Here is a 24,774-nt window from a genome sequence, read left to right on the forward strand (position 1 = left end):
ATGCTTCCCCGCTCCTCCCTTGCCTCCCCATAAATATCGGGGCCAATATTTCAGTGAGCGAATGATGATTTTTGTGCATGTTTACAAATGCCTCCACAGCCTTATCCCTTCTCAGCTATGTGATCTCCAATCATACATCTCAGCATGCACCCTCTGCTCCTCTGACTCTGGCTCACTGTTTGTTCCTCCAGTCTACCATCGGTGGCTGATCTTTCAGTGGCTACATTACTCCCCTCTGGAACCTTTGCCCTAAATTACTCCACCTCACCATTGAGTTACTTCAAAAGCCTATTATAAACCTTGATGGTATTTTTGATCCCCATTTTAATCTCTTTGATCCCACTCAGTGTCCTCTCTCTGCTCATTTTATTGAGACGTTGAACCTAGTCTTTTCTGTTTATTTCATTAACTGGGCATTTCCATTTTGTGAAGTCATTCCCCTTCAGTAGTTTTTAAAATATGGAATAATTCATGGCAAATACTTTTATGATAGCTGTCTGGAGAAATGCAGTACTGTGTAATATGCCTCGAAACATAAATGTCCAGTTGACATTGATGTATTAGTAACCTTTTCACTAACACAGCATGAATGCTTTGGTGAAAGTATCCATGATTTTTCAATGAATATCCAGTTTAATTTCTGTCTGTGTCTTGAGAATTAAAACATTTTCCTTGCATACTGATATAAGTTTATGTCAGTCCATCATAAAAGGAAATATGAAATCATTTATTCCTTTAATCATCACACAAAGAACTCTTTAAAATTCTCTAACAAAAGTTAATAAAAATTAATTACTTCCATGAAAGAGACAGAAAGGACAGACAGAAAAATAAGTAGTAAAAAAAAAATTGACACAAGCTACATCTAAGTGGAACAGAAGAATATTAACTCACAAATATATTATTAGACTTCAGAATTAAAGTAAAATTCAAAAGGTACTTTACCTATTTTTCTCCACAAATACGGTCATGAACCAGACTACAGGAGACCTACAATTGACTCTCCCTCCTCTCCCCTTATAGGGAAGCATTTGGCCTCTACTAAGGTAACACAGCTACTAAGATGAACTTAGTACTCTCTAGGAAAACTTAATGTGTGTCCCAACACTCTGTCCCTTTGGTGCTCCAACACATTAGGTAACCATACCAACCTTAAATTCATGGGCTAGTTATGCAGTGCATTGCAGTATTAGTGTACCTTACAGTGAGTGGTATCCACAATTTGCCATATTGAGAATCCGACCTCAGAGGGACTATCAGGAGAAGCAGTGAAAAGAGCAAAGAAAGAAGATATGAAGTAAAACCAACCCAGTCCCTCTGGCACATTTAGTAGCCATCTCAGAAAGGCATCAGAAGAAAGAAAGAACTTGCATTTATATAGCGCCTTTCACAAACTCAGGACATCCCAAAGTGCTCCACAGCCAATGAAGTATTTTTGAAGTGTTGTCATTGATGTACTGTAGGGAAGCGCAGCAGCCAATTTGCACGCAGCGAGGTCCCACAAATAGCAATGAGATTGTCTGTTTTCGTGATGTTGGTTGAGGAATAAATGTTGGCCAGGACACCAGGGAGAACTCTCCTGCTCTTCTTCGAATAGTGCACATCTTTTACATCCACCTGAGAGGGCAGGCAGGGCCTCAGTTTAACATCTTATCCGCAAGACGGCAACACTTCCTCACTACTACACTGAAGTGTCAGACTAGATTATGTGCTCAAGTCTCTGGAATGGGACTTGAACCCATGACTTTCTGACTCAGAGACAAGAGTGCTCTCTCTGAGCCAAGGCTGACACCATCAGCAGCTGCTTATCTGCTTGGCCTCTCTTATTACTGAATATAGGAGAAAAAAATAAAACTTATTTTAATCAGGATGGTTAATAATATTTTAATTAGTATTTATTTGGGATTTATTTCCAGTAGTTGCTATACATTATCACAATAATAAGTCATCACAACTAAAAAGATCACATTGCTGTCCCAAATCGCTGCATATCACACATTTGAATTGAAACAGAAATAAATCATTAAGTTCACAAAGAGATTGATATTGCAATTTTGTAACTTTATGCAACAAAATTTTAACCTTGATCGCTGAGCTGTCACATTTGATTGGTTTTTCTGCAGTACAGTGATTGGCACAAGCTCTTGGCTGAACAAACTACTATATTAGTCAGCAAGAGATTTAATGATCCCCAAACCCTTGGCACAAAACATATATGTGAGTTATCTATTTTACTGGTTCAGTCTTTATTCAAAGAGACTCCGAGGTGTTTTGTTAAGAAGTTATAATACGTAGCGAAGATGTTAAAATTCAAGAGTACAATTAAGTATACTGACAAGATATTCAAATACAACCTTGCAAAGTTTATCACCATACAAGGTTTCGAGTTACACGTCTCGAAGGTCCTTGATATTACTTGAGCATGTCCAGCCTCGCTCCGAAAACGTTCTAAAACATACGATTTAATCCTCATCTTATATATGTTTTTAGACACATTGTGGTAATTTTAACCCCCAAGAACGGGTGGGCTGGGGGCAGGTTGGTAGTAAAAATAGTTGATTTTTGGAGTGCGACTGCATCCTGGCTCCAAAGTTCTGGGTTTAACCCAGGTGCATTTGGATGCGCACATGCAACAGAAACCCGGAGGTCACATCCCTACTTAAAGCCGGCAGGCCAATAATTAAAGGTGCAATGTACCTTACTGTGATAGTTGAGGCATTTAATTTTTTGTGTATTAGAAATGTAAAATTAACTTAACCTTACCTGTTTCGGTTTCCCATCACTTCTGATTCATGTCGGGTGAAATCAGGCGGGAAGGGCCACATCTATGAGGTGAGTGCCTTCATTGTACCGCCTGTAGGCCCAGAGGAGCAGGAGGGCTTCATCCAGGCCCAAAGAGCTCACCTGGCATGATCAGAGCCCCGCGATCAACCAACCCCCCCGCCGATGGTGGACCCCCACCCCCCAATGGTGGACCCCCACCGATGGTAGACCCCCCCACCCCAATGATGGACCCCCCACAATGGTGGACCCCCCCTCCCCCGATGGCCGAGACCCCTCCATACCTCCAACTCCTCCCGACCTCCGATCTTCTCCATGACATCCTCTGATCTTCTGGCAACATGCTCCTATCTTCTCCATGATGTCCTCTGATCTTTTGGTGACCGTATCACCTCCCGGCCCGCGAAGTCCTTCACGCCGTCCCATGTTGTCTATGGCCCATGATCTCTCCTTCCCTCTTCTCTGATTCCCTCCAGACAGCCTGTCAAACAGACTGGCTGGTGGGTGCGAAACCTGGAACTAAAATTTAATGACCTCTTTAAGGTTGCGATTGCAGATTGTGACCCGCCAACTTTACTGCTGGGTTTTGCGTTCAATTATCTCCCCCGCCTTCCCACCTTCATGTAAAAATCATTCCCATTAGCTCGTTATGTGCCTCCCATCAATCATCCTCCCTGTCTCATGAATCTGCCATCCACTTTACTTCCTTAAACTCTAGATGACACACAACATCTGACATCATACCTCCCATATGATTAGTTGTCTCCAATTATCAAGGGCACTTATCTTTGTCCAAAACATCCCAAACTAAAGACAACTCCCTTTACCCATCTTATGCACATGAGATAAGAATGAAACATTGCTCAAGGGGCCTCTTTTCACATGGTAACCAAAAAGCTTGTTGATGCTAATTATACAGCGAGAAGAAAGCCTTGTTCACAGGAACAGCTTATATAATGCAATATTATACAGAACGCTTATATAATGCTTTTCCTAACAAGGTTAGCAATATTATATAGAAAGCTTGTATAATGCTTTTCTTACAATATATAATAATGAGGGGGGGAGTGTGGCAGCATGCAAATAGCAAGGATTTCACCACATTAGTGATTGTTTTGGCATGAGGCAAAGCTGAGTGAACTGGTGTTTTTTTGAGCTGTTGTATATCAATCAGTTCCTTGAATTGACTTTAAATATGTAATAGCCATTAACCACACCAGCTGTGAGAGGCACAGGGAGTACAGAATTTAAACAATATGAATGCATTATTCTCAGTGAGCATTCCAAAGCTTTGTTCTTTGTATCTCTCAACATGAAACATATTTTGGTGCAGTCCCAATTGTGCGGAATGGATGGGCAGGAGGTTCCTCCATGACTCTCTATACAAGTGAGTTCTCCACCTTAACTGTTGCACAGGGATACACCAAAGGAGAGTCACTTCACATCCAAATTCCTGATATGTGGCCCTGTCACACAAGGCACTGTGCCAATTGTGCTATAACGTAACATTGAACATAAATCAGTAACCTCAAAGAGGCCACATCTGTACAATACAGGATTCTCCTGTAAGGCTGGGATTAAGGCACATTGCCATGGCAAAGTTTGCCCTGTATCTAATCCAGGCAATGTCTCACTTGGGTGCTAGCTGCTGCCACTTATTGCAGGAAATGGAGGATGTTCCATTCCCCAGCATCTCTTTCACTTCAATGAACACTAAAAATTGAATACATCAGGGCAGTGTCCTAGGCCCAACCATCTTCAGCTGCTTCATCAATGACCTTCCCTCCATCAAAAGGTCAGAAATGGGGATGTTCGCTGATGACTGCACAGTGTTCAGTTCCATTCACAACCCCTCAGATAATGAAGCAGTCCGTGCCCGCATGCAGCAAGACCTGGACAACATCCAGGCTTGGGCTCATAAGTGGCAAGTAACATTCGCGCCAGACAAGTGGCAGGCAATGACCATCTCCAACAAGAGAGAGTCTAACCATCTCCCCATGACATTCAACGGCATTACCATCGCCGAATCCCCCACCATCAACATCCTGGGGGTCACCATTGACCAGAAACCTAACTGGACCAGCCACATAAATACTGTGGCTACAAGAGCAGGTCAGAGGCTGGGTATTCTGTGGCGAGTAACTCACCTCCTGACTCCCAAAGCCTTTCCATCATCTACAAGGCACAAGTCAAGAGTGTGATGGAATACTCTCCACTTGCCTGGATGAGTGCAGCTCCAACAACACTCAAGAAGCTTGACACCATCCAGGACAAAGCAGCCCGCTTGATTGGCATCCCATCCACCACCCTAAACATTCACTCCCTTCACCACCGGCGCACCGTGGCTGCAGTGTGTACCATCCACAGGATGCACTGCAGCAACTCGCCAAGGCTTCTTCGACAGCACCTCCCAAACCCGCGACCTCTACCACCTAGAAGGACAAGGGCAGCAGGCACAAGGGAACAACACCACCTGCATGTTCCCCTCCAAGTCACACACCATCCCGACTTGGAAATATATCGCCGTTCCTTCATCATCCCCGAGTCAAAATCCTGGAACTCCCTTCCTAATAGCACTGTGGGAGAACCTTCACCATACAGACTGCAGCGGTTCAAGAAGACGGCTCACCACCACCTTCTCAAGGGCAATTAGGGATGGGCAATAAATGATGGCCTCGCCAGCGACGCCCATGAACAAATAAAAAAAACCCAACCTGTTCAAATAATATAACCTTTTCAGATCTTAACTGCACTTTGAAGGCAATGCAGCCAAGAGCAGCCAGATACAAGTAAATACAGATTTATCATAATTTAGCAGATTAGTAGAGCTACAGTCACACTGCCAATATAACGTCATACGTGAATGATGTTGCTAGAGTGTTGCTGGATTACTCTGATGTTTTTGGGTCTCCCGATGTGATTTTGTGTCTGATACTCTATTCCTGAAAGGCAATTCCATCCAAAGCAGATTGATCTTGTCACCACTCTCATAAAAGAGGCGTCCTATTGCTTTTGCAGTGTCAGACTATCCCTCTTTTTGAGACCCAAAATCAATAAAACTTCTGTTGGCGAAGGGGCCTCTCGGAGAGGTCAGATATCTTGGCGTTGCTGCTTGTGCTGGTCTCGATGCACGGACTTTAGAAACAAGAGGGAAAGCTCATATTTCAGCAGTCCAGAAAGCTCCATCTTCAAGATAATCCCGTAAATGATCCAAATGAAAAATTCTTCTCTTTTTGATACCTAACACTCGGTCTCTTTCCCAAGCTACAACATTACTTAATACAGGCTTGTGGATGAGTTTAGTTAGGTTTGCAAGGGGAAAAAAAATTGGTTGTGTGTCAATTAGCATAAATTTCTGCATGAGAGGATCTTAGCTGAGGTTGTATCAAGATATCCTGAGAAAGTAAGCTTAAAGGTATGTTTGAAATTACGTTTCTTAACATATAGATCATATAGTTCAAAGAGAGAGAGGGATAGACCGAGTAATTATAGGCCAGTCAGTCTAACCTCAGTGGTGGGCAAATTATTTGAATCAATTCTGAGGGACAGCATAAATGGTCATTTAGAAAGGCACGGAGTAATCAAGGACAGTCAGCATGGATTTGTTAAGAGAAGGTCGTGTCTGACTAACTTGATTGAATTTTTTGAGGAGGTAACAAAGAGGGCAGATGAGGGTAATGCGTTTGATATAGTCTACATGGATTTTAGCAAGGCTTTTGACAAGGTTCCAAATGGCTGACTGGTCAATAAAGTAAAAGCCCATGGGATCCAAGGGAAAGTGGCTAGTTGGATCCAAAATTGGCCCAGTGGCAGGAAGCAAAGGGTAATGGTCGACGGGTGTTTTTGTGACTGGAAGGCTGTTTCCAGTGGGGTTCTGCAGAGCTCAGTACTAGGTCCATTGCTTTTTAAAGTATATATCAGTGATTTAGACCTAAATGTAGGGGGCATGATTAAGAAGTTTGCAGATGATACAAAAATTGGCTGTGTGGCTGATAGTGAGGAAGAAAGCTGTAGACTGCAGGAAGATATCAATGGACTGGTCATGTGGGCAGAAAAGTGGCAAATGGAATTCAATCTGGAGAAGTGTGAGGCAATGCATTTGGGGAGGGCAAACAAGGCAAGGGAATACACATTAAATGGGAGGATACTGAGAGGTGTAGAGGAACAGAGGGACCTTGGAGTGCATGTCCACGGATCCTTGAAGGTAGCAGGACAGGTAGATAACGTGGTTAAGAAGGCATACAGGGTACTTTCCTTTATTAGCCAAGGCATAGAATATAACAGCAGGAAGGTTATGTATAAAACACTAGTTCGACCACAGCTTGAGTACTGCGTACAGTTCTGGTCACCACATTACAGGGAAAGATGTGATTGCACTAGAGAGGGTACAGAGGAGATTTACGAGGATGTTGCCAGGACTGGAGAATTTTAGTTATGAGAAAAGATTGGAGAGGCTAGGATTGTTTTCTTTGGAACAAAGGAGGCTGAGGGATGATTTAATTAAAGTGTATAAAATTATAAAGGGCCTAGATAGAGTGGATAGGAAGGACCTATTTCCCTTGGCAGAGGAGTCAGTGACCAGGGGGCATAGGTTTAAAGTAATTGGTAGAAGGATTAGAGGGGAGCTGAGGAGAAATATTTTCACCCAGAGGGTGGTGGGGGTCTGGAACTCACTGTCTTAGAGGGTGGTAGAGGCAGAAACCCTCAACTCATTTAAAAAGTACTTGGATGTGCACTTGAAGTGCCGTAACCTACAGGGCTACGGACCAAGTGCTAGAAAGTGGGATTAAGCTGGATAGCTCTTTTTCAACTGGCACAGACACGATGGGCCGAATAGCCTCCTTCTGTGCCGTAATTTTCTATGATTCTATGATTAACTTGCAATAAGTACTGAGTGTGTTTCTATATGTTAAGTATGGTTAGTTTCTCACAATTTGACTTGTAGAGAAGAGCATATATTACAGCCATTGTTACAGCCATCTTCATGGGATTGCAGTTAAAGTAAGACAAAATTAATATTTCTACTATTCCCCTCCCTTCGCCATGCCATTGGCAGCAGGACCTTCAGCTGTCTAAGCCCCACATTCTGGAATTCCCTCCCTAAACCCCTTTGCCTCTCCACTTCTCTCCCCTCCTCGAAGGCCCTCCTTAAAACCCACCTCTTTGACCAAGTTTTCAGTCACCCCTCCTTATATCTCCTTCTATGACACAGCATCCATTTTTATTTGATTGCCTCTGTGAAGCACCTTGGGATGTTTTTCTGTGTTAAAGGTGCTATATAAATGCAGGTTGTTGTAGTATGTGCAGAATTGTTTAGAGCTCTCTGTACTACAGTGACAACTTATCTTTGAGCCCAACTCAACAAGTGTCTTGTATACAATTGATGATATAACATTAATTTCTTGAAGTATAAGGGATAGTTTTCCAACATGCATTTGCCTACACTGAAATGAAACTTGTATTTCTAACTATTGTATTTATATAAATGTAAACTGACTAAATTGTGCTCTTGGGGTACAAAATATACCCACTTTCAGCAGATTGGCTCAAGAATATTTACCAAAGAAAACAAAATGTCACGGCCCCTCTTTCTGTTACAGGACAAAGCTGATGTTTTGATTCCAGTTCACCAGTGGCAAAAGTCAAGACAAAGATTCTCCCACACTTTCCATTGTATATGCTGATTGAAAGTAACCTCTCAGAACAGCACAATGTTTAGCACTTCCCAGGATTTTCTGCCTTTCTTAGAGGCTATTTTTAATCAGATCACATAAGTCCTTTGTAGGACATCTTGTGCTTTTCCCATTAGAGAGTTAAGGCTCTGAGGAAAATTGTAACATTGTTGGTATATAAAGTCCTTGCATCTGATTAAATAAGAAATGACAAGGGGCCCTGTATTCAGACTATCGGTAATTTTACCACCAAGTGGAAAGTTGTACTTTGAATGCTAAGGGTACATTTAGCACTATATCCACTTCACCGATGCTGATATGGGTTTCAGAAAGGTAAACATTTACAGCTGGTAAACAAACTCCACAAAATTAGCCAATTATCAGGGGACAGATCCAAGTAACTTTAGTAAATCAGCCATATTATTTTTTAAACACTTCCACTGGGAATTTCCTCAGACGGAAAGCTCAGATAAACCATATAAACAGGGGTTCCATTCAGCGTCCATCGAAGTTACGACAACCAATCAGAGAATGCCCCCCCCGCCCACCCAAGGAAATTCCCACTATATATAAAGCACCACCAGTCAAATTCGAAGCCGGTTTTGATTACCATCAACATAATTAGGTTATTTGTAATTCTTTAATTCATTACAGAGTTTGCAATATAAAATGAGCACTTAACAATTTGTCACTACAAATGAACAGTTTTCTGATAGCAGAACCCAGGGGCTGAAAGAGTTTACATGTCACTGAAAAGTACAGAAACTGCACCAAAAAGGGTGAATGGGCAACACTGAAGGGGTTCAACCCTGTCTGTGAAACCATAAAAAACAAAGGGTAGGGGAGAGAAAAAAACATCGGACAAAAGTAATTTTTTTCAATTATCCCCCTGTAGTGTCTTGATATGTTTTTCTATGTTAAAGGTGCTATATAAATGCAAATTGTTGTTGATTAAAAGGAAACCTTAAGTAAAATAACCACACAAAACTTCATAGGTAAGTAAATAATACTTACAGTCGAGTTTGCATAATGTTAAGTCGCATATTGTTATAATCCACATGATGTTATACTAGCGGCTGGTCCCGGCTGTGCTTTGTATGTTTTGTACACTTTTGAGTTTGCGTATTGTTATAGCCGTATAATGTTGTAATGTTATGCAAAGTGCAAATAACGTTCTACCATATTTCAACCAACAGCAACAACAATGTGCAGTTTGGAGATTGGAAGAGATGTGGCGAGGTCATAAACTTACTCCAGGTGCCTTGTATCAGCTGGATCAAAGAATCGTTACACTCGATACACTCAGTACCCGGACTTTACAATAAATGTTACAATATCCAATTAACCAATTGTTATCTCAAAGCTTCACTGGTTCAACAACCTCATCAAACATTAACAATTATGGATAACTCCTCAAACAAACATTATTATTCCGCATCGTCTTGTTATATTTTCAATTCTGCCAGTCAGCTGCAAAGCCAGCTGCCAGCAAACAATCAGTTACTAATTCTTTCAAATGTGTAAACACAGCTTGATTTATATATTTTACATAAAATAACAGTTTGATAAGAATGCGTTAGGATCTCAGACTTCAAATGGTGTTTAATTGAGGTCCTCCAATTGCCCAGTTAGTAAGGCCGATGTGTAACTGAACGAAAGAAGGTCCCAGGTTTAATACGCACGTCCATGCTGAGTTAGCTAATCTCAATCAGGGTGGTACAAGAGGAGTTACAATTGGCCTTGGTGCCCCTAGAATTAGGAAGGGAAAATTGGCCGAGGTTCCTACTTGTCATCACTATCCATTGACCCCTGCTAGAACATGTGCTTGTGTGGATATCAAGTGAGGAAAGATTGGACTCAGCTATGATGCTCCCTGGTGTTGAATAACTGCCAAAACTCTCTGTCTAGGCTCACACATGGCCACTTGGGTGAAGTACTCGAAGGCATGTTTCTAATCTAAGATTTGTTGGAGATTCTGGCCTCTGTTTTTACAACATATTCTCCAGACTCCCCTCCGGAATTCTGATTTATCAACCAAGAAAATTTATGGTGCATTACAAATTCTGACTGTACTCCCCACTTATGACTTTGGATTTATGATTCTTGCCAGTCTGCCAGAGAGAAGCCCATAAAGAGTATTCCAAGTGACTTTGAATTTTCTCATGATGTACCCTGACAAGACAAGAGCGTAGGGAGAGCAGTAGTTCAACCCCAGACGTTTTCTAATAAAGCAAAGGAAATAAGCCTGATAATAAACATTAATTAAGACACGATTTCTGCGGTGGTAAATTACTAAATAGCATGAAAATAGAAAAGATGGTGTATTTCAAAGCTAAGCCAGTGATTGAATCATCAGGGAACTGTATAGGCTGCAAAAGATTTCTGGGGAGGGTAAAGACTTCCTTTAAGTTTAATGATCTCCCTCTCTCTTAAAATCACCATCTTAAGGAATAGAATGGAAAGGGCTTACATTTATATAGTGCCTTTCATGACCTCAGGACTTCCCAAAGCGCTTTATAGGCAATTAAGTACTTTTAAAGTGTAGTCACTGTTGTAATGTAGTGAAACTTGAAATCTTGCTTCTGCCTGTTAGAAGGAGTGAGCTAAATGGTATAGATGTTTGCTTCTAGTTCCATGCTTTCTTATGCTCTTGTTGTTTTGTAAGGAAATGAATGCTTGATGTTTGTGCAACATTGAACAGTCGAATTGAACAGTTTTATGACCACCCCTGGTATAAATTACAGGGGCAAAATAGGATAGTGATTATGGTACTAGACTAGTAATCCAGAGAGTTTGAATTCATAATCCCACAGTGGCTGATGGAGAATTTGAATTCAGTTTTTTTTTTAAATTAGAAATAAAAAACTAGTATCTGTAAAAGTGACCATGAAGCTGTCGGTTGTTGTAAAAACTCAACTGACTCATTAATATCCTTTAGGGAAGGAAACCTGCCACCCTCACCTGGTCTGGCCTATATGTGACTTCAGTCCCACATCAATGTGGTTGACTCTTAACTACCCCCTGAGATGGAATTAAAGCAAACCAATTAAATCTCCAATGACTATCGTTACCTTTAGCAAATCAACTGTTGAGGTAGTCCAAGTAGATGAAAGGGCTTGTCTGTAAACCACAAAAACAAGCACAGGTAAGTAGCTTCTATTCAATAGAAGTTTTCACTATCCCAAACCCACTACCACCTTTCATATATGGCACACCATGTAACACAGCGTTACCCTGCCTATCTCATATGCTACTTCTGTACCCAGCCCTAAATTTAAACTCTGCAAAAAACAAACCAGAGGAAGTCACTTTAGCCCTGAAATTGCATCCTAGGATGCTAACTAACTAATTCCTCTCTACACTACATTAGTGGAGGTGCTAAACTGTTTAAAAGAAGAGGGTTAACACCTCCAATAGTATAGAATAAAGAGGAATTTCAAACAAACATATTGAGTGCTCTTATAATTTTATTATTATCCCACAGTGTAATTCAGGGACTTTATTTTAATACACAAGAGGCAGTATGTATAGAATGTATGTCTGTAATTTGTAAATGAACACCAACTTTGTATCATAAATGATGCATTGATCACTGTCTATTCCTCCTGAGCTGTCACCTCCATCCTATCTGGAACATAGAATTGTTTCAAATTCACTTCCTTTCATCTGTGTCTCTCTGCTTCCAGCTATTCCCAAAGCTTTTCCTTTGTCTCTTTTAATCAGATTCTATTCCTTACCCTCTTATGAACAAACACTTCCAGTTGTTGCATATATGAAGAACCAAGAAACATTAAAAGGATCAACCTATTCTCCAAGGGATAAATGTTGGCCAAACCACAAAACTACACTTGAGACAACCTCGGGAAAAACAAATATGAGGAAAAAAATTACAGTCACAGCAGAAATCCTAAAGCAGAAACTTTCCATCCTCCACAGTAAAACATATTAACACAGGAATAGAAAGATGCATTTGAGCCAGATTTATGGTCATAATAAAAATAAAAGCATTTAAAACAGGAGTGTTCAAGGTCACTGACTGTAGCAGACACACAACTTCAAGTACAGAGAAAGAACAGCAAATGCTGATAGAAGCAGAACAGAGGTAGAGTAAATTGAGTTTTGCATTTTTTCCCCATTTTATTCTTTAATCTACCATATATCTATCTCACCCTTTAGTACTTTCTGTCCCCTGTCCAATTTACTCCCTGCTGCTCCTCTTTGGAAGGCCCTTAATCCTGCCCTGGGTTCAAGGGCAGCAGTTGCTCTCTTGTACTTTTCCCATGTAACCATTATTCATGTATGAACCTTGGCTGTTAGTGGCAGTAGGCACTGACTTTGGAGGTCATCAAAGCCAAGTTTGATCCTGTGCTCTTCCATTGTGCACCCACGCACACCTCCAGTAGGGATTGCTGGATGGTGATGAGGAGTGGGAACTCTGACTGGTTTTCCTTTCCCTACAGGCCCTGTGGCCAGTTGTAGTGCCCACCACTGCTGCCCTGGTTGAGATGAGCCAACTTCTCGGTGCTTCTCACCTGTGTGCCTCATTGTAGCTGTTAACAGTTTAATCTGGTAACAGAGAGCATCTAATTTACAGTCAAATGTCTTGATTTATGGCTCCGATTATGTATGAATTGCAAATATAACCAGCCAGTCAGCTGGTGTTCAAAAACTAAAGGGGAAGGAAAGTCAGGGGTGTAAGTCCTTTCTGTTGAAATTACATCCCCTCATCCCTGTCTGGAAAAATGGAATAAATAAATGTCACCTGCTCTAAAATATTCTCAAATATTTTGCTTCACGGAGATTCATCACCTCAGTTCTCCTTATCTCCTCAACGGCTTGTACCAGATGCCTTCTTGGGCCCTCCTTCTAATGTGTCACAAGAGTGGCTGAAGAGAGACTAAGACCTAAAATGGCAAGTCTTGGTGAAACAATAAATTCAACCTTTTTTATAAAAGGTTACAAAGGTCACAGAAAATTACTTTGAAACGCGGTGATCAGACAATGCTATAGGATCTTTAACCATGTTATTTGCACTTCCAGAATAGGCAAATAGGGCCTCGATTTAACCTCCAACAGTGCAGCAATTCTTCAGTACTACACTGACATGTTAACTTGGATTATGCTCTCACGTAAACTCAGTTCCATCTCCAACCAGCACAGCAGGTAATAGCTCACATTCCCCATATTATAGTGATGGTCTGCTGGTTCTTCAGACCTGACACTGCCTCCCACCTGATTCTCCTGACCTGCTGCTAACTGAAATGCTTTGGGGTTGGGGAGTATAGGGAGAGATCTCGGGAAGGCTGGACCACTCACTGCCTAGGCTATTCAATCTATTACAATGATCTCGAAATTATTGAGGAGATATAAGAAAAGAATTTGTGCAATGAGATTTTATTAAAGCAGAATATTTATTTATCAGGAATTCATTTAAGTCGGGCTCGCTGTATATGTAACATGCCTGGACAGTCAAGGAAATGTAGCTGGGGATTTCTGAATGCTTCACCCCTATTGCAGTCTCTGACTGTGCTCAACAGTGAAATTCTGCAACAATCATACTGCGATCACTGTAGACTCCTAAGTGAAACATAAGAGCATGAGAAAGCACAAATTGAGAAAAGTCCATTTGTACCATGAAGCTCATTCCTTCCACTCACCATGTAGAGTTCATATCTAATGGACTCTACCAATCCATTTAATCCCATGAGGAAAGATTGCACAAAGTTGCTCCCTTCCCCCCACCCTCCCTCACCCTCCACCCCAAAGTAAACCAAGCAAACCTCTAGAATATCCATCTAACCGTACATCCTCTAACCAGTTGCCTTCCTTGGCATGATATTTCCATGGTGTCAATAGTTTATATCAGACATTCATTAGCTGCGTACCACTGACTGAACAGCCTACTTTCAATTCTGCAACTCCAATGTATCGATATTTGTATTTACATATATGACAAACTCGCAGTAAATTAACTTTGTAAATGTTAACAATTACACTTTTCCCATCTCAAAGCATGTTATTGTCATGTTATTAACACATTGCTTCAATCCTTTTTGCAATACCACTTTATTGATTTTACATTCTTCATGAGTCCATGGTGCATCTTGATTCTAAACCAACTAAGAAGCTATAAAGCTTTTGAAGAAGTTTAGGTGCCTAAATCTCCAGTGGGTGAAATTACCACACGCACACAAACAAGTAGTTTCCTCCGAAAGATTATCATGTTTATTTGGCCAAAGGAACTATTGTTTTCATGTACAATACAAAGCCTGCAATATTTTCAAAGCGTAGGCTATTGCCATCCAAACATCTCCTGCTACCAAGGGTCATCACCCAAAACCTTAATCCATCTTTTTCCCCTTTCTAATGCAGACTGTTTCCAGCATTCTCTATTTTTATCTCTGACCATGTTTTCTTGCAGAGAGCAAGGCCGAACTTGCCAGGACTGATGTAATGATTTCTAAAATGTATTTATATTTATTGCCAGTGGAAATACTCAGGAAGCACATTTGATAAAGCTACTCATTTTGATCAGCTTCCTAGTAATGTTTATTGGATTTCGAGAAACTAATTATTTGGCAATACAGAGCAGAAGTTGTTCTTCGTTATTTGGGCAGCTGATAGCTTAGCTGTAAAGAATAAACAAAGATCTAGATTGACACCATGACATTATAAAGCTCTGCTAATTGACTGAAAATGTCATCTGCCTTTTCATTCCTCACAGATAAAATGTTCCTCATCCTGACATTTATTTATACAGTTCAGACAGGGATATATATTTCAGTCTAAATTATTTCCATATCCAAATATTATCTTTGTATGTGAGCAAATATTTGCAGACTCCAGCTAAACACTAGCAATCTGGCTTTTAATATTTTCATCTACAGTACAAATAGAATATGAAATCATCGATAGACCAATATAGTCTTAACATTTTAATATCTGTTAAAAATGGATACAGTATCTGATCTAACATTTACCTACCATCAGTTGTAAATAAAGTTAAACTATTTTCTGATCATATTTTATATGTCCGTGTTGTATTTTGAGAGAACATACATTTAAAATGTGACTATTATTTTGGTTAAATTAATGAGCTATGTGTTAAAAGATGACATCTCCCCATCAGTGCCCCCTCAAAAATTCCAGTGGTTTAAAACGAATAATGATTAACATCCTTGTGAGGTTTTCTCCTGTCCACTTATGTTGATTTTTAAATATTTATAAACAGTGAATCACATCACAGTGGGAACTGCTTTGGAGGAGTCAACATCCCAGACCGCAAGAAGGATCTAAATTAATATCGATCTTTATGCTTTTGACAGGAATAAGAGCAGCTGCAGTTGCACCTCAGCATGCTTTCTAACCACAACATCTGCATGAAATACCAGTGTCAAAGCTTCAGATATTCACTTCTGCCTCTGGACCTCTTCCCCTAGTCAATGTTATTGCCTATGTGTCCCTTGTATGTGGAAGTTCAAATGCAGAATTAGTTAAGATTCACTGGAGCAGGTTTCCCAGAGAGGCATTAGGTTCTGGAAAATGTTGTCAGTACAATTTATTTAGGTCTTTCTGTGCTTTCTGGAGTCACCAGGTTCAAGGTCAACATATCGGACTTTGCCTACATAGAATCATACAGCACAGAAGGAAGCCATTCGGCCCATTGTTTCTGTGCCAGCTCCTTGAAAGAGCTATCCAATTAATCCCATTCTCCTGCTCCTTCCCCATAGCCCTGCAAATTTCTCCTTTTCAAGTTTATATCCAATTCCCTTTCGAAAGTTATTATTGAATCTGCTTCCACCACCCTTTCGGGCAATCCAACTTGCTGCATAAAAAATTTCTCCTAATTTGCCCCCTGGATTTTTTTGCCAATTATCTTAAATCTGTGTCCTCCGGCTACTGATGCTCCTGCCGGTGGAAACAGTTTCTCCCCATCTGCTCTATTAAAACCCCTCACAATTAGGAACGCCTCTATTAAATCTCCCCTTAACCTTCTCTGCTCTAAGGAGAATAATCTCAGCCTTAGCTGAGGTGCTTCTACATTTAACAATTGTTTGAGATCAATGTCCATGTAGCAGCTCCCAGCATCTCCATTACTAGAACTGGCTCCCTTATCATGACATAAGATTCGTAGAACCATAAAATGTGACACTGGTCTTCCACAATCCGAAATACAGCATCGCTAAATATAAAAGTTCTTTTATATTATCCAATACAATATTTCTCAACCTGCTGGTCCCAGTGCTTATCTGAAGCCACTGCCGTGTGCTGTGAACAAGAATTCCTGATCTCATTGTAGGAGCTGGGAAAGGCCAATTGAATGAGACACTCACAAGGGAGTTTTTGCTGAGAGAAGGTAAGGAAATGGATTTGCCCTCAACAGGAGTTTGGCACTGAGGCAGAATGGTTCTGAATTAATTAAGTCTAGAGTTGCACAGGAATATAGCAACAGTAAGACCAGATTTTTAAAAAATTTGTTCATGGGATGTGGGCATCGCTGGCGAGGCCGGCATTTATTGCCCATCCCTATTGCCCTTGAGAAGGTGGTGGTGAGCCGCCTTCTTGAACCGCTGCAGTCCGTGTGGTGAAGGTTCTCCCACAGTGCTGTTAGGTAGGGAGTTCCAGGATTTTGACCCAGCGATGATGAAGGAACGGCGATATATTTCCAAGTCAGGCTGGTGCGTAACTTGGAGGGGAAGGTGCAGGTGGTGTTTTTCCCATGTGCCTGCTGCCCTTGTCCTTCTAGGTGGTAGAGGTCGTGGGTTTAGGAGGTGCTGTCAATGCTAGGCTAGTGATGTGTATGGCATATATGATGTGGAATATCTTGGATCTGGTGTACAGTTCTTGACACCTATGTTGAGGACAAGGATGGAGGCACAGGAGGGTGTAACCAAGAACAACAACACAGCAGAACGGAACAAGGAGTTACCCATGAGGAAAATTAGAGATACTAGCCAAGTGAATAGGAGAGTAGTAGTTGTGGGGGATTATATAATTAGGGGGATAAACATCTTGTTTTCTTTAAGCTGTACTCAGAGTCCCAACTGGTGTGTTGCCAGAGTAAGAGATTTAATGGAATGACTTGAAAAGCTTCTGTAAAGGGACGGAAACCAGCCAAAAGTCATATTTCATGTAGGAAAGAGTTGCATGTAGGTCTTGCAGAGAGAGTTTAAGAATTAAAGTGCAAGACCTCAATGATATTAATCTCAAGATTAGATCCGGTGCCACACGCTGGACATGTTAAGGAGAAGCAAATTGGACATGTTATGTGTAGCTAAAAATATGGTGATGAAGGGAGCGTTTCAGATTCATAGGGCATTGGGACAAGTTCTAGGATAGGGTGAGCTCTACATATGGGACAGGCTTCATCTGAATCAGACCAATACCAGGTTGTAGCCTGTTATGCAGAGAGATTTAATTATAATGGAGATGGATCTAACTGGTCTAGGTGCGGAAAACATGGAGACCCTGTGGTTAGGGATAAGAGATGTGAGAGAAAGGAAATTCATTATGGGCATCTGCTTTAGTGGCTTTTCAGAATTTTTAGCCATTTTTCCACAGAAAGGATTTGGAAATAAGTTACATTTAATTGGTGTGATTTAAATTAAAGCAGGTTCACATTAGTTTAAAATTCTTCTTACATCCATATGCAGTAACTGCTGCAATAAAGAGCAGTTTATACGTTAATGAGCCAGATGTATTTCCAATGACTAGTTAATTAGTTACCTCGTTTCCGACTTCTACTTCCTACAAGCATCCACACTTATTATGATTGGGATGACCGTATCATTTGAGTCCAGCTTGGGGTGTCTGCTGAGAATCCATTCTTGGAAGGGAGGAGGTGCCCAGTTTTATTGACAGACCTACAGACAAATCACTGAACAGTGAAGATATCGGAGGGACAGCCCACCCCTCACATCCTGTGGTCAGATGTAATAAAAAGGAGAAAATAAATCCATGTTCAAGGTTAGTTGGGATGTTATTAGGCAGCAAGACTAGTGCCAACCAAGCCCATGTAAGCCTTAATCTGTTTCAAGATGAACTGAAGACAATTGTATTTAGCCCATTAACTGAGACAGGACTGCATGGTTTATTATTTTTCTTATTCACAAAGAGGGGCTTTAAGTGAAGTGAAGCATGTGAGTTTGGAATATAATTGATAATCTGTATGTTCACTTGCTGTCTGTAGAATACACCATCTTAACGATTTGTCTCAAGCTCTTCTGATTGAAGTGTTATCAGTCCATCTAGCGAAAGATTGGATAAGTATACATGAGGGCATGGGCGAAAGGAATTTAAAATCATGGGGGGTTCTATGTTTATGCCCCCAGGTTTTGCTATTATTTGATTAGAAATTGGGCAGCATGGGCACATTGCTAAATATAAGATATGGGGTCTGCTTATGGGACTGACCAGCCCCGCTGAACCTGACAGAATATTAAAGCAGACCCAAAATTGGTAACAGTTATAGACCTCAGGGATTGGACTAAGAACTTGGTAGTCAAATAAGGGTACAGGAACAGATGCAATTTCTCCTAATAATTTACAAGGGATTGATTGGGAAATTTATAAAGGGTGCAATAGGAGAGAAAACATGATCCCGGACACAATATTGGATTGTTACTTGGAACAATTGCTCCAGGAACCCACATGGGCAGTGGCTCTAATGGACCTGATCTTAAATAACAACCAGAAGATGGTAAAGCAGGCCAGAGTTAAAGAACACCTCAGCAACAGTGACCACATTACGATGGAGTAGAGCTTAAAGTTAAGCTTATGATGAGAAAGAGAGCGTATAATAGAAACATTCAGCTTTAGGAAGGTAGGTTTTGAGGAGATGAGGCTTGAGTTCAGGCAAATAACGTGGACAGCACAGTGAGGGGGAGAAGTATGAATGAAAAGTGGATCATATTTAGACATCCTATATGCAGAGCACAGAATAGATACATATCACTGGGGAAGAAGGAGAACAGATGGCAAACCTCAATGTGAGCAACATTGGAATTAATGCAAAGAATTAGAACAAAAAGAGAGATTGGTCCTGAAGTTCCACTGGTGGCGAGCCCAGCAGTTGTGTCAGGATAAGCCCACCAGTGCCCTCTAACACTGATCACTGCCGGCATTTGTGGGGTCAGTAGGAGCACACCTCATTTGCATGGGCAAGCATCACATGAGGTGCATCTTTGGCACATTCCAGGGGAAATTTGACCAGCTGCCAAGGCACATCCCTTACCACCGCTACCGCCCCACTCTGGCAATACTCCAATCAGCCCTCGAGCAAAGGGGCCAATCCAGGATAATTTTTTTTCCTTCTTCAATGAAGGAGAGAGATACATAGAAAATGAACAGTAAGTGGTAGGGTCTGTCTACATGGGAGGCATATTGCTAGCTATTTGTGAATTTCAACAAGATATAACTGCAGTTAAGATCGTTCGATTATTCAGCCGCATTTCTAAACATAGGGCAGGATTATAATTGTGAAAAACGGGTGGGTTGGGAGTGGGGGGGCATTGAAAATTGCAACAATTTCAGAACTGTCCCCAACCCGCGCATTTCCTGTTTTCACAGGATGAGGGGCAACAGGATCAACCCGCTCCCAGGAGGTGGGTTGTTCACTAAAACCTTTCAAGGAGGCTGCGGGCCTCCATTTTGAAAATTGCGATTTTAGCCTCTGGGGGCCAGGATTCCAGGGCCTTCTCCTTCATGCCGCGTTAGAGGAGGCGAGTAGTTCCGAGACTGCAGGTAAGTGCCTTTCTGGCACAGCTTGTGGGCCCGGAAGAGCAGGGGTGCTTCCCTAGGCCCAACAAGCCTACCTGCAGTGGCCCCCCACAACGATCATGTCCCCCTCCCCAACGATCGCAGACCCCCCCAATGATCGTAACCCCTCCCCAACGATTGCGACCCCCCCCGAACAATCGCGGACCCCCATGCCCCCCCCCTCCCATCCATACAATCTAAGGCTTAGCTGAAGACTTACCTTTTCACTTCCTCTTCCTTGCTCTGCTCCCATCCGACTAAGACCAGCCTGTCAATCAGGCCGGCCTCTCAGACGGGAAACCAACAAAAAAAATAAAAGACGTCCTTACGTCAAAATCGTAAGGACATTCAGGAAACCCATACTTCCGGGTTTCCCGTCCGCAAATCGACCCCCCCCCACCCCACCCCCTTCCCAACTCCAAGTCAAAATCCCACCCATAGTTTGGAGTGGTAGCGCATCATGATCTCAGTGTTAAGAGCTTGTCATTGTAGTGCTTTACTGAGGGATTTACTATGAATGTTATCGTAAATGAAGTTTCTCTGTATTAAAATCAATGGAGTTAGTGGGCCTGCTTTTCCTGTTAAAGAAATTCACTTATGGTTTTCTCTTGCCTTGCTGCATTAATTCATTTTTGAGGATTCACCCAATGATGAATTTTAGTGAATGAACTCCAGGATCAAAATCATATGAGTGCTTCAGCAATGGATGGAGGGGGAAAAGAGTGGACCCTGGAAAGCAGAGAACTTTAAGTGTTTAGTTATGGATTGATTAATGGTTAAAGGAATAAGGGGGGCATAAAATGTTCTGATTTCACAAAAGAAGAGGTCCCCAATATGAAAAAGAGGTTGAGAGCCACCTACTGATATATATTTTAAAAATATACGGTTAAAATTACCAGACTACTGAAGCTCACTCAGTTGACTGTGCCTGCTGATAACTCATTGTTTAAACAATGGTATTCAAAGGGTAGACAAAATAAGATGTTAAAGTTAGTCATCTTTTAAAAAAAAACTGGTTTATTTTTTAGAAGCAGTTCTAATGGCAGAACTTAACCCTTAAATCCATATTTAATTTGTAGTTAGTAATAGTTAAAGCAACTGCACTATTTATATATATTAAATTTGTGACAGTTATTTAATTTATGACATACCCAGGAAGATCTGCAGCTGAATTCCTATTCATGGATTATTGCTCACTAGACCTGTATTAATATAGGAAACAATGAGCAAACAGGCAGATTCAATTAGTGAATTTTTTCCCCAGATTCGCTAGCCATAGTTTCTATGAAGACGCCAGTTATAGTGAAACCAAATATTCTATTGCAGAGGCAATGTTCAATTCTGTGACATGAAGCAATGAACTCTTATAAAATGTGGGGCGGTCAGCATTTTTTTGATGAGTACCAATACCGTAGCTAAGCATCAAAAAGACAGCTTCAGTGAATTGAGATATTTTACAAAGAATACTATGAAATGCATAGATCCATAGACCATTATAATTAGGAAATGGACTCAGGTTTTCAGACACAAAATATATCATAATCAATCGCAAGACAAGAATGTGACAACAGGAAGTGGTATATGTGGCCTGTTCTCCATCAGAGAATTGTAATTACCAGTTGCTCCACTCCAGGACAATGATTTCCTCTTCAGTGCTACTTACTTATCCAAACAGTTTCTTTGAATCAGATGGCAGCACTGGAAAGGTAACTTTCTCACAGCTGCAATTTCAATAAAGAGCCAGTTTTATTGGAAAGTCCAACGTACTAAGTCATTGATTTTAGTCTGTAAAACAATGTTGTACTACACTATTGGGAGCACTATTGTGCTGCTACCTTTATATTAAACTTTGGAAGTGGATTTATGGAGTCCCTGCCCACTCTGAACTCACTGGAGTGATTATAAATAATCAGTCTCACAGGTATGAAGATTAGCCGGGCAGATGGCATCTTCAAACTGCTTTTTGTGTTCCAACCTTCCAGTTTGCACCTGATAGAACAAAGAAAGCACTGTCCCCGATTCTCGGGAAATCGCAAGGCTTTTATAAATGTAAACACTGGTGCAAAAAAAATTTAAAAATAAAAAACTACTGCTGGTGCATTACAACCCATGATGCTGTGTTGACAAAGTTTGAGGTTGTGCATGGAGACAGCAACTTCACATGAGCCAAGATCTGTTACCGTGGCTCCCCTCTCCTCAAAACCAGTACATACTGATACCATCACCACCATACATTTAACAGCAGGATAAGGGATTGTGTGTTGGGTGGTAATCTGGGATAAGTAGCACAGTATGAATCATTACTTCACAAAGATTGCTAAACCCGAGACAAGAAGTAACAAAACAAAATCTCTTTCTTCCCTTCCGGTGGACAGAGTGCTTATCCAAAGACATAGTGAACTGGTGAATCTACCAAACCACTTCAGCCTTACAGGAGACATGATGACAAAGGCTGGACATGTGCATGTGGGAAAAAAACCTGACATTTTTAGAGCATTCTTAACAAATCTACTTGGGTTTTTTGAGGAGGTGACTAGTAGAATAGATAGGGGAGAACCAGTGGATGTGGTGTACTTGGATTTTCAGAAGGCTTTTGATAAGGTCCCACACAAGAGGTTAGTGTGCAAAATTAAAGCATATGGGATTGGGGGGAATATACTGGCATGGATTAAGAATTGGTTGACAGACAGGAAACAGAGAGTAGGAATAAACGGGTCTTTTTCCGGGTGGCAGGCAGTGACTAGTGGGGTACCGCAGGGATCAGTGCTTGGGCCCCAGCTATTCACAATATATATCAATGATTTGGATGAGGGAGTGGAATGTAACATTTCCAAGTTTGCAGACGACACAAAGCTGGGGTGGAATGTGAGCTGTGAGGAGGATGCAAAAAGGCTCCAATGTGATTTAGACAAGTTGGGTGAGTGGGCAAGAACATGGCAGATGCAGTATAACGTGGATAAATGTGAAGTTATCCACTTTGGTTGTAAAAACAGAAAGGTAGATTATTATCTGAATGGTGATAGATTGGGAAAAGGGAAGGTGCAACGAGACCTGGGTGTCCTTGTATACCAGTCGCTGAAAGCGAGCATTCAGGTGCAGCAAGCAGTTAGGAAGGCGAATGGTATGTTGGCGTTCATTGCAAGAGGATTTGAGTACAGGAACAGAGATGTCTTATTGCAGTTATACAGGGCCTTGGTGAGACCACATCTGGAGTATTGTGTGCAGTTTTGGTCTCCTTATCTGAAGAAGGATGTCCTTGCCATGGAGGGAGTGCAATGAAAGTATACCAGACTGATTCCTGGGATGGCAGGACTGATGTATGAGGAGAGATTGGGTCGACTCGGCCTATATTCACTAGAGTTTAGAAGAATGAGAGGTGATCTCATTGAAACATATAAAATTCTAACAGGACTAGACAGACTAGATGCAGGGAGAATGTTCCCGATGGCTGGGGAGTCCAGAACCAGGGGTCACAGTCTCAGGATACGTGATATGCCATTTAGAACCGAGATTAGGAGAAATTTCTTCACTGAGAGGGTGGTGAACCTGTGGAATTCTCTACCACAGAAGGCAGTGGAGAACAAGTTATTCAAGAAGGAGATGGATATATTTCTTAATGCTAAAGGGATCAAGGGATATGGGGAAAAAGCGGGAACACGGTACTGAGTTAGATGATCAGCCATGATCATTTTGAATGGCAGAGCAGGCCCGAAGGGCCGAATGGCCTACTCTTGCTCCTATTTTCTATGTTTCTATGTTACCTATGAAATAGAATCATCATGCTGAACCTTACAAAGACAACTAAATGAAAAAAAGTCATATGGACACGCAACACAATAATGCACCATATGAGAGCGCCAACAGTAACTTTAACATCAATTGTAGGGGAAATATTTGAAACAATGTTAAGAGATCCAGTAAATGATCTAGTTGGTAAAGCATAATTTGTTAAATGGCAGTCATCATGTGTTCATGAAGGGTCGATCATGATAACAAAACGGCTGGGAGCAAGGAACCAAAAGTGGGAGTATGTATTAAAGGGAAAGTCATACAGCATGCTGAGAGTGAATCACCCTCTACCATACTCGTGCACCTCTGCCTCACAGCCTAATTCACTGAAGGCACAGTCTGATCTCCTTTCTCATTACTAGAATTTGGAAGAAATAATGAACATGATTGAATAAAACAAAGTGCAATTTATTGTAAATACATAAATAAGATAGCAGGCAGCACATACAGTAATATCAAATCAAACATTCTGCCTGCGTACATTTTTATACCTTACAAAAGAAGCCTCATTTTCACCACAGCTAAAAAGAGCAGCAGCTCAGAACCTGAGAAATCAGAGGAGGCAGCAAGAGAGCACATGTTGCACCTGATTACATTTCCAGCTGCGTTGCAGCCTGTCAATCAAACTAAACCAGGCCACCTTGTAACATGTTTTCCTTCACCAGGGGCCCTACCCCCAAGTTTTATAACTTCTATGAACATTCTGCAGCCATCTGTACAAGCTCTTTAATTGGTATCTTTGCTCCTTAATTGTCTGCAGGACTTTAGCTTTGTG

General features: G+C 41.3%; 1 long non-coding RNA gene across 1 annotated transcript in view; it reads right to left on the bottom strand.

Annotated features, from left to right (window-relative positions):
• The window catches only part of LOC137334410 (uncharacterized), a 91,289-nt gene that overhangs the window by 31,611 nt on the left and 34,904 nt on the right, over positions 1-24,774 (bottom strand). The window contains exon 2 of the long non-coding RNA XR_010966140.1: positions 3,066-3,300. This is a non-coding gene — a long non-coding RNA (uncharacterized lncRNA). The remainder of the gene's footprint in view (positions 1-3,065; positions 3,301-24,774) is intronic.

Source organism: Heptranchias perlo, chromosome 2, assembly GCF_035084215.1.
Source record: "Heptranchias perlo isolate sHepPer1 chromosome 2, sHepPer1.hap1, whole genome shotgun sequence".
Lineage (NCBI taxonomy): Eukaryota > Metazoa > Chordata > Chondrichthyes > Hexanchiformes > Hexanchidae > Heptranchias > Heptranchias perlo.